General features: G+C 43.5%; 1 protein-coding gene across 1 annotated transcript in view; it reads right to left on the bottom strand.

The window, feature by feature from the left end:
- Positions 1 to 6,063, bottom strand: part of CHD8 (chromodomain helicase DNA binding protein 8) — a 911,220-nt gene extending 905,157 nt beyond the window's left edge. The window contains exon 1 of the mRNA XM_086919771.1: positions 6,020 to 6,063. The gene's annotated coding sequence lies outside the window, so the exon portion shown is untranslated. The remainder of the gene's footprint in view (positions 1 to 6,019) is intronic.
- Between the last annotated feature and the right edge of the window lie 839 nt (positions 6,064 to 6,902).

A 6,902-nucleotide genomic window follows, 5' to 3' on the forward strand; every position in this document is an offset into this window, starting at 1 on the left:
GAAGTCCATGGCTGTAGATAACACAAACAGCTCAGCAAAAACAAATTACTTCTGTGTCGGTTGGCCACAATTAGCATTGGCTCTAAAACCAACTCGTATGTACTGCTTGTAGAAGGGAATGTGCTAGATTCGGGGCTCTCTAGTTGGCAGAGGTAGGTCCTTTGACCAAATAGGGACCCTTGCGTCTAGTCAGGGTAAGGAGCTACACTCCTAAAATAACCCCTGCTCAACCCCTTGTTACAAGCAGGCAGGCTTATCTCAGAGCCAGTGTGTAAAGCATTTGTACAGTAATACAGTGACAACACTGCAGATGGACACCACACAGGTTGTATTATAGAAATAAGTATTTTTATATAGACTAAACACAAGACCAAATGACAAAAATCCACAATACTGCACTCAAAAATAGACTTAAAATGGTAGAAAATAGCTCAGCTCTCTCAAGTTGTAAATGCGACACTTCACTCTTAATGTAAATGTAATGTAAATTGATACTTGTATAGCGCACTACTCATCCGCAAGGGTCTCAAGGCGCTTGTACGAATACCGCTGTGGTACCCATCCTGGATTTCCCTGTGAGGCGTCCACTCCTGGGCTCCCCCCAAGGTGGAGGCCAGGCATCCTTAGCGTTGTGGGGGCCGTTGTGGAGATTAAGCAAGCTATTGCCCAGAGTTGCCGAGTGGGACTCCATGATTGGAATAGGCACCGAGGCGAGAATTATCAGGTCCGTGGAATTTGAGCCCAAGACCCGCCGAGGCGGGGAATTGAACCCTGGTCAGACCTCTGCATCAGGGTCTGCCGCTCTAATCATTGAGCCACACTTCTCTCCAATGCACCTTGGATGCTTAAAGCAGAACAAACAAAAGGGTTGCAGGGACGGTGATGCATTGGTTCCTTACTGCTGCGCAGGGGAGTTGATGCTCGCTTCTTTACTGTGAGGGAAGGTGATGTGTTGGTTTCTTACTGCTCTTCGGTATAATGCAACAGGATGGTGCCGCGATGCGACACTCTTCTCCGGTGCGATGCAACCAAATGGCGTCTTGGTTACGATGCGATGTCATCAATGCGTGCACGCCCGACGGCGACTCGATCTTCTGAGCCACGAACCGCCCTGCGACAAGCTTCTCCGGAGATGCGACAGCACGCTTCTTCAGCAATGCGACGGTAACTGCTACGGCAACGACACGCTTCTCGTTGTTGAGTCAGGCTTCCAGCTCCCAGCGACACGCAGTCTCTCAGAAGGCCCAGCACAACAGCCGGCACTTCAATTCCCAGCAAGAGAATTCAAGGGGGGGGGGGGGAGCTGGTTGGTGAAGTCTTGTATCTCTGAGACTTCAGGCTGGAGGCAAGCTCAAGTTCAAGCCCTTGGAGATTCTTCTTCAAGTTGATGAAAAGCACACTCAGTCCTCTTCTCCCTTCTTTGGCAATGAAGCAACCACTGCAGGCCAACCCCCCAAACCCACGGCACAGGGGTCGTCTCCTCCTTTAGCTTCCTGGTTTTTCTCCCCAGCAAGAGTTTGTCTTGATTCCCAGAAGTGATCTAAAGTCCTGGGCGTCTGGGTCCCCCTTTACATACATTAAAATAATTGGTCTCTGAAGGCAGAGAGTGTCTGTACCTAGTCCAAACCAGTTCTGTAGCACTTGGTGTACAGGACTCTTTTCCTTTGACAGTGTGGGTCAGGGTCATCAGACGCCACAGGAGGTGGAGCCAGCATTGTGGAAGGCAGGACAGCACTATTCAGGCCCAGGTGCAACTCCTCCCACCACGCTACATGCAGATAGGTCTATTTAGCCCTGTACGGACTCACCCGGTCTCCTGGAGCCCCCCAGCCCCTGTCACTCAAAAACCAGACAAGGAAAACACACCCTAGCAGAGGCAGGCTTGGAAAGTTAGACAAGAAAATATCTACTTTCTAAAAAGTATTTTCAAACACAGTTAAAACCAACTTCACCAAAAGATTTTTTTTTCATTCTGAATTCAGGCATACTAAACTCTAATTTTTACCTAGTTCCCTGAGCCAGTTAAGATTATAAGATGTTATAATAAAACTGGCCTATGGGGAACAGGTAGCCTTGCAATAGTGAAAAACGAAAATGCCTGTAATTAACTATCAGGACATGCCACACACATCAGGGCATTTCATACTTGTTGCTTACAATGCACCCTGCTCTTGGGCCCACCTTAGGGGTGAATAATATGTAGAAAAGTAAAGATTTAGGGACTGGCAAGTGGGTGCACTTGCCAAGTCAACATGGAAATGGCAGGCCTGAGACACACTTTACAAGCTGCTCCGGTGGGTGGCACAATCAGTGCTGCAAGCCCACCAGCAGCATTTAATTTACAAGCTCTGGGGATACACAGTGCACTGTACTATGGTCTGACAAGTAAACCAAACAAGCCAAACATGGAGTTACTAATCCATACATCAATTTACCATAGGGAGCACTTGCACTGTGGCACTGAATAGCAGTGGCGCAGTGGCACAGTGTCCAAAAGCATCTAAAACCAGCAAAAACATAAGAGGCAACAGTCAAAAATGGAAGGGAGACCCACGCCAATGGTGCCTGGTCTAACAGAATGCATTTCCCAAATGGCAACATTTACACTGTGCAGAATGAGGTTTCTTTTCAAAAATTTGTTTTTTGGGCAAATAAATTTCAGGGGTATGTCACACAACGAAAACTCACACTTGCCTCCAAGTACCTAAAACTCAAACTGAGATACGAGGACAGAGCTTTCTCCATGGCTCCAGTCAAAAGTTATAATGTACTACTAATACTTCTTCGCAACCAGTCTTGCCAAGCTTTAAAAAGGTATTTTTTTCTTTTCAGTCATCACTCCTTTAATAAAAATGTGTTGGCTCAATGCCCCAAAAAAAAAAAAAAAAGTGAACGAAACGCTTGATAAATTATCAGTACCATATCCTATCACAACACAGATACCTTCAAAAGAAGCGGGTCTTTCAGACACACAATTTTTGCCTTGGACAAGCAAGTATGAATATACAGCCCTTGAAGTGGAAAATCCGCTGTAGAGAGTTATTCTAATAGAGTTAAAAACGTGGGAAAGCCGGGTGTTACACTGCACACAGAAACATTTGACATCTCCAAACTCGGCGATCTAAGTTCAGCTTACTATTAACATAGTAAACCAAGGAGAAATGCACAAGACGTTCACTGAATCAAAATGCAACAGTACTGCAGAAAATCCTAAAAACACTACATGCTTTTATTACATTAAATCATGTTCTCCGAGAAAGGCAGCCGGTTTCTCAAGTTACACAGAATAACTGTAAAAGGCATTCTTCTTACATAACAGAAATATTTAAGTTTGAAACAAGCAGTACATCCCTGCCAACTAATCTAATACACTACATAACTAACAGAAATGTTCTTCTGCTCCTGAAATAGAAAGTAGATACTCGGCATCAGGAGCTTGAAGATATCATCGTTTGTTAGTTAGTATCCAGCACCTTGATTACAGTTGCTATGCAAATAGTAATTCAAGGCTTCCTTGGTTTACTTTTCCACTGTAGAGGGTCGGCAGTCTGGGCTTATTGGTAGGTGGTGCAGGTTTGTAAGTTTTAAGTCCAAGTCCGTTTTCACACAAGGCTTTTAGGAATATTGTGGAGGCTTTTTGAGGCTGAATGCAAAAACAGGAGTGGTGAATTACGGGACGGGGCAAGTGCCGTGAACCCATAATTATGAAGAAATGTTTCAGCCATAGAAGTGCATAACTATAATGGTCTTCAATGTAAGACACAACAAAGCTAGGAATTTGAATGTGCGTACTGTCAGGGTTAAGATTTCTATGATCAACTAAAATCTTAACTGTGGCTCTACAAAGCATAAACTAATAATATGGGCACGCCTAATATGATTTAGTTGTTTTAAAGGCATTTCTAATGAGACTGAAAGAGAGTCAATGTTAAAAGAGCAGAAGCCTGAAATGAGTTTTGCACAAAAATGAGTTTTAAAAAAACTGTCCGTGTAGGTGCCTTCATACAAGGCAATCTCTTAACACGTTTCTGAAAGATTTCCTCTTAAAAAACAAGTGCACAGTACATAATCATCTCAGTAGTTATGACTGACAGCATTGGCAGCTATCAAAGAGTGGATTGGCATACCAGCACAAAACATGTAATGTATTTTCTGTCTGCGAACTTACCCTCTGTTTTCACAGATAAGGGCATTCATGGTGTGCGTGTACCATAGTCTTGAACTGAAGACAACCTCTAAGAAATGTTACTATAATTAATTAAGATCGTGCTTGCTGCCACTGACAAATGCAAAAACAGTTGATGGACAAGGCACTGAAGCACTTTGGAGCGAGTAGCGCCTTACTTGGAATTGAGGGTTGGTAGTTCATTCAGTAGTTATTGGGATTAGTCATGTACTCTCAAGGTAAACTGTTCAGTGGAGTTACTCCAGTTTCTTTGCAATAGATTAATAGTAGTTGTGTGTGATCATTAGTGGGAGCGATGCAGGTTCGTACAAATACCTGGTCGGGTGAATACAAAGGGTAATAGTGATTGAGTGTTGTTAGATTGCACGAATATGTTTTAAGGGAGATCGGTATTATCCATGAAATGGAGTACGAGTCATTTACAGAAATACAATATCAGACATGAGGCAAACAGGCTCGCAGCTTAAATTACATTACATTTCAAAAAAGAAGACATGCATTAGATGGGCGGTACAGTGAGTCGGTAGCATAGTGCCTAACCATGTGTGCACAACAACTATGGCGATCAGTATTACTGTTCATTGACCAGGTGAGTACTTTTTAATTATGATCAATGGGACCCCAAACGCTCTTCTCCATCTGCTACTACAGGACCAAATAGAGAAATGTATATATATATATATATATATATATATATATATATGGAGTTTGTGCAGTTGTAGTAGACATCTGTCTGAATTACACTACACAAAACATGGATGTGGTCCCTTGCGCTCGCCAGTGGCTGCGATTCATTCAAGCATTGCATCCATCACTTTGTTTTTTGATGCCCCACGTGTGACAGGTATGCTCAGATGTGGGTCCCATGTGACTGGAATCGAATTATACCTGGCTAATGAGTCCATAATAAGGGTGAACCCGGTCCTGGGTTGCTTGTATTACGGTTCAGGGAAGACCTAGCTGGGCAGTTTGGGATGGATTATTGCAATAAGGAGCAGAATTAAGGTTGATTTACATATGGCTGAGTCCACACTGAGGTGGCTTGGTGGGCGAAAAGCGATGGCTTGGAATCGCCAGCGGCTGAGAAAAATTCAAGCACCCCGTCCATCACTTTGTTTTTTGATTCACTACACAAAACCCGACAACAACAAAAAGTTACGATCAGTAGTCTGAAACAAGGCTAGATAATTATGCAGATTTATGGGGTGCGCAAATACGGCAATGTAACTACAGATTACTTGAACAAGACTTAAATGGATAAGTTACTCTACAAACGTTCCTCAGTATGAAGGTCACAAGCTAGAACAATATCCCTAACACACATTTAACCAGAAACCCGGAAAAGTCGATATATTTAAAAAGAAACCAAAATACATGTTATCCTGCGCTTTCTCGCAAGCAAAAATAGGAGTGAACATGTCCTCACTCAATAGGGTAGATAAATACATCAACGTAAATAAAATGATAGGGTAGACCTTTCCTTTGTGAAATAACAGAGACTAGTAAGTGGGTACTTGAGGTCCACCACGCGGACTTTAAGACACTTCTGACACCAGCCCTTATATCTCGGGACAGGGTTAAATGCACAAATGTACGGCTCAATGTTCAACTTCGTCAGGGAGGGCGTTCACGTACGCTTGATTCCCTCTATTCCCGACACCACAAACTGCACACATTAATTCTTTAAAAAAATCATTTGTAATGGGGGAAAAAACACAAAACGCCCATATTTTGCAAAGAGTAAACACTTCCGCTTCCTCCAATTTGAGGCCAACTCGCTCGGCTTTTACTTCCCCGCCCCCACGTGTAGCACAGAACACACCATAACCTTACCTGCCTTCTACTCCACTTCTCTATTGGTTGCTAGACATGAACATAAAAGAGGGCATTGGTTGGGTTCACGTACCGATCAAGACTAAAAACGACTTCCTGTGAAAAGGGAAAACGGACTACTACACGAGAGTCTATTCGACAAGGCGCGCAAACAAACTGGCCAACTAGGTTGGACTCCGGGCACTCACCAATATAATCATCTACGTATTAACAATTACCTCCATTCTACTGAGCTGCTTCGGGGAATACACCGGGCTTGTTTTACATCAATACCAAAAAGTTTAAAACGGATTCCTAATTACCACTTTAGAATCACCTTAGTTACGAATACGAAAGCGCCCCCATTCTAAAATGGCCGCCATTTGTCCGTGCACCAGCTTTCATCCTGCTGAACTAAGCGAAAAAACCATCCCAACATGGCGCAGGGTTTACATGATAGGCGCATCAAAGCGAAACTGTCAAACATAGATCGGGTGGGGGAAACATGCTATAAAACGACTACGCTGGAGCACGGTGAGCTTTTCGGGTAGTTCGAAGATTCGGACCTTTAAAGCAGGTCATAGACCACCAATTAGGAGGCTTGCATCGAACTTGACCCGAAGGTATCGGACCGCTTTACAAGAGCAACATAACATTACACAAGGATACTTTCATTTTTAGGCACAGGGATATTACCTGGCATTGCAGGGTGTTGAGCCAAAGCCTAGAAGCAAACCTTGTTCCCCAATTCTAAACTGTCAGGGGAGACAAGGCTGTGGCCAAGAGGTATGCTCCTGTGAATTAAAGACAAACACACTGAAAAACAGAGCTGTTATTTTAGTGAAATAAAAGAGCGGCAATAATTGGAAACTGAAGTTCTCCAATATTAGGGAAGTTCGTATTT

Source organism: Lissotriton vulgaris, chromosome 5 (assembly GCF_964263255.1).
Source record: "Lissotriton vulgaris chromosome 5, aLisVul1.2, whole genome shotgun sequence".
Classification (NCBI taxonomy): Eukaryota; Metazoa; Chordata; class Amphibia; order Caudata; family Salamandridae; genus Lissotriton; species Lissotriton vulgaris.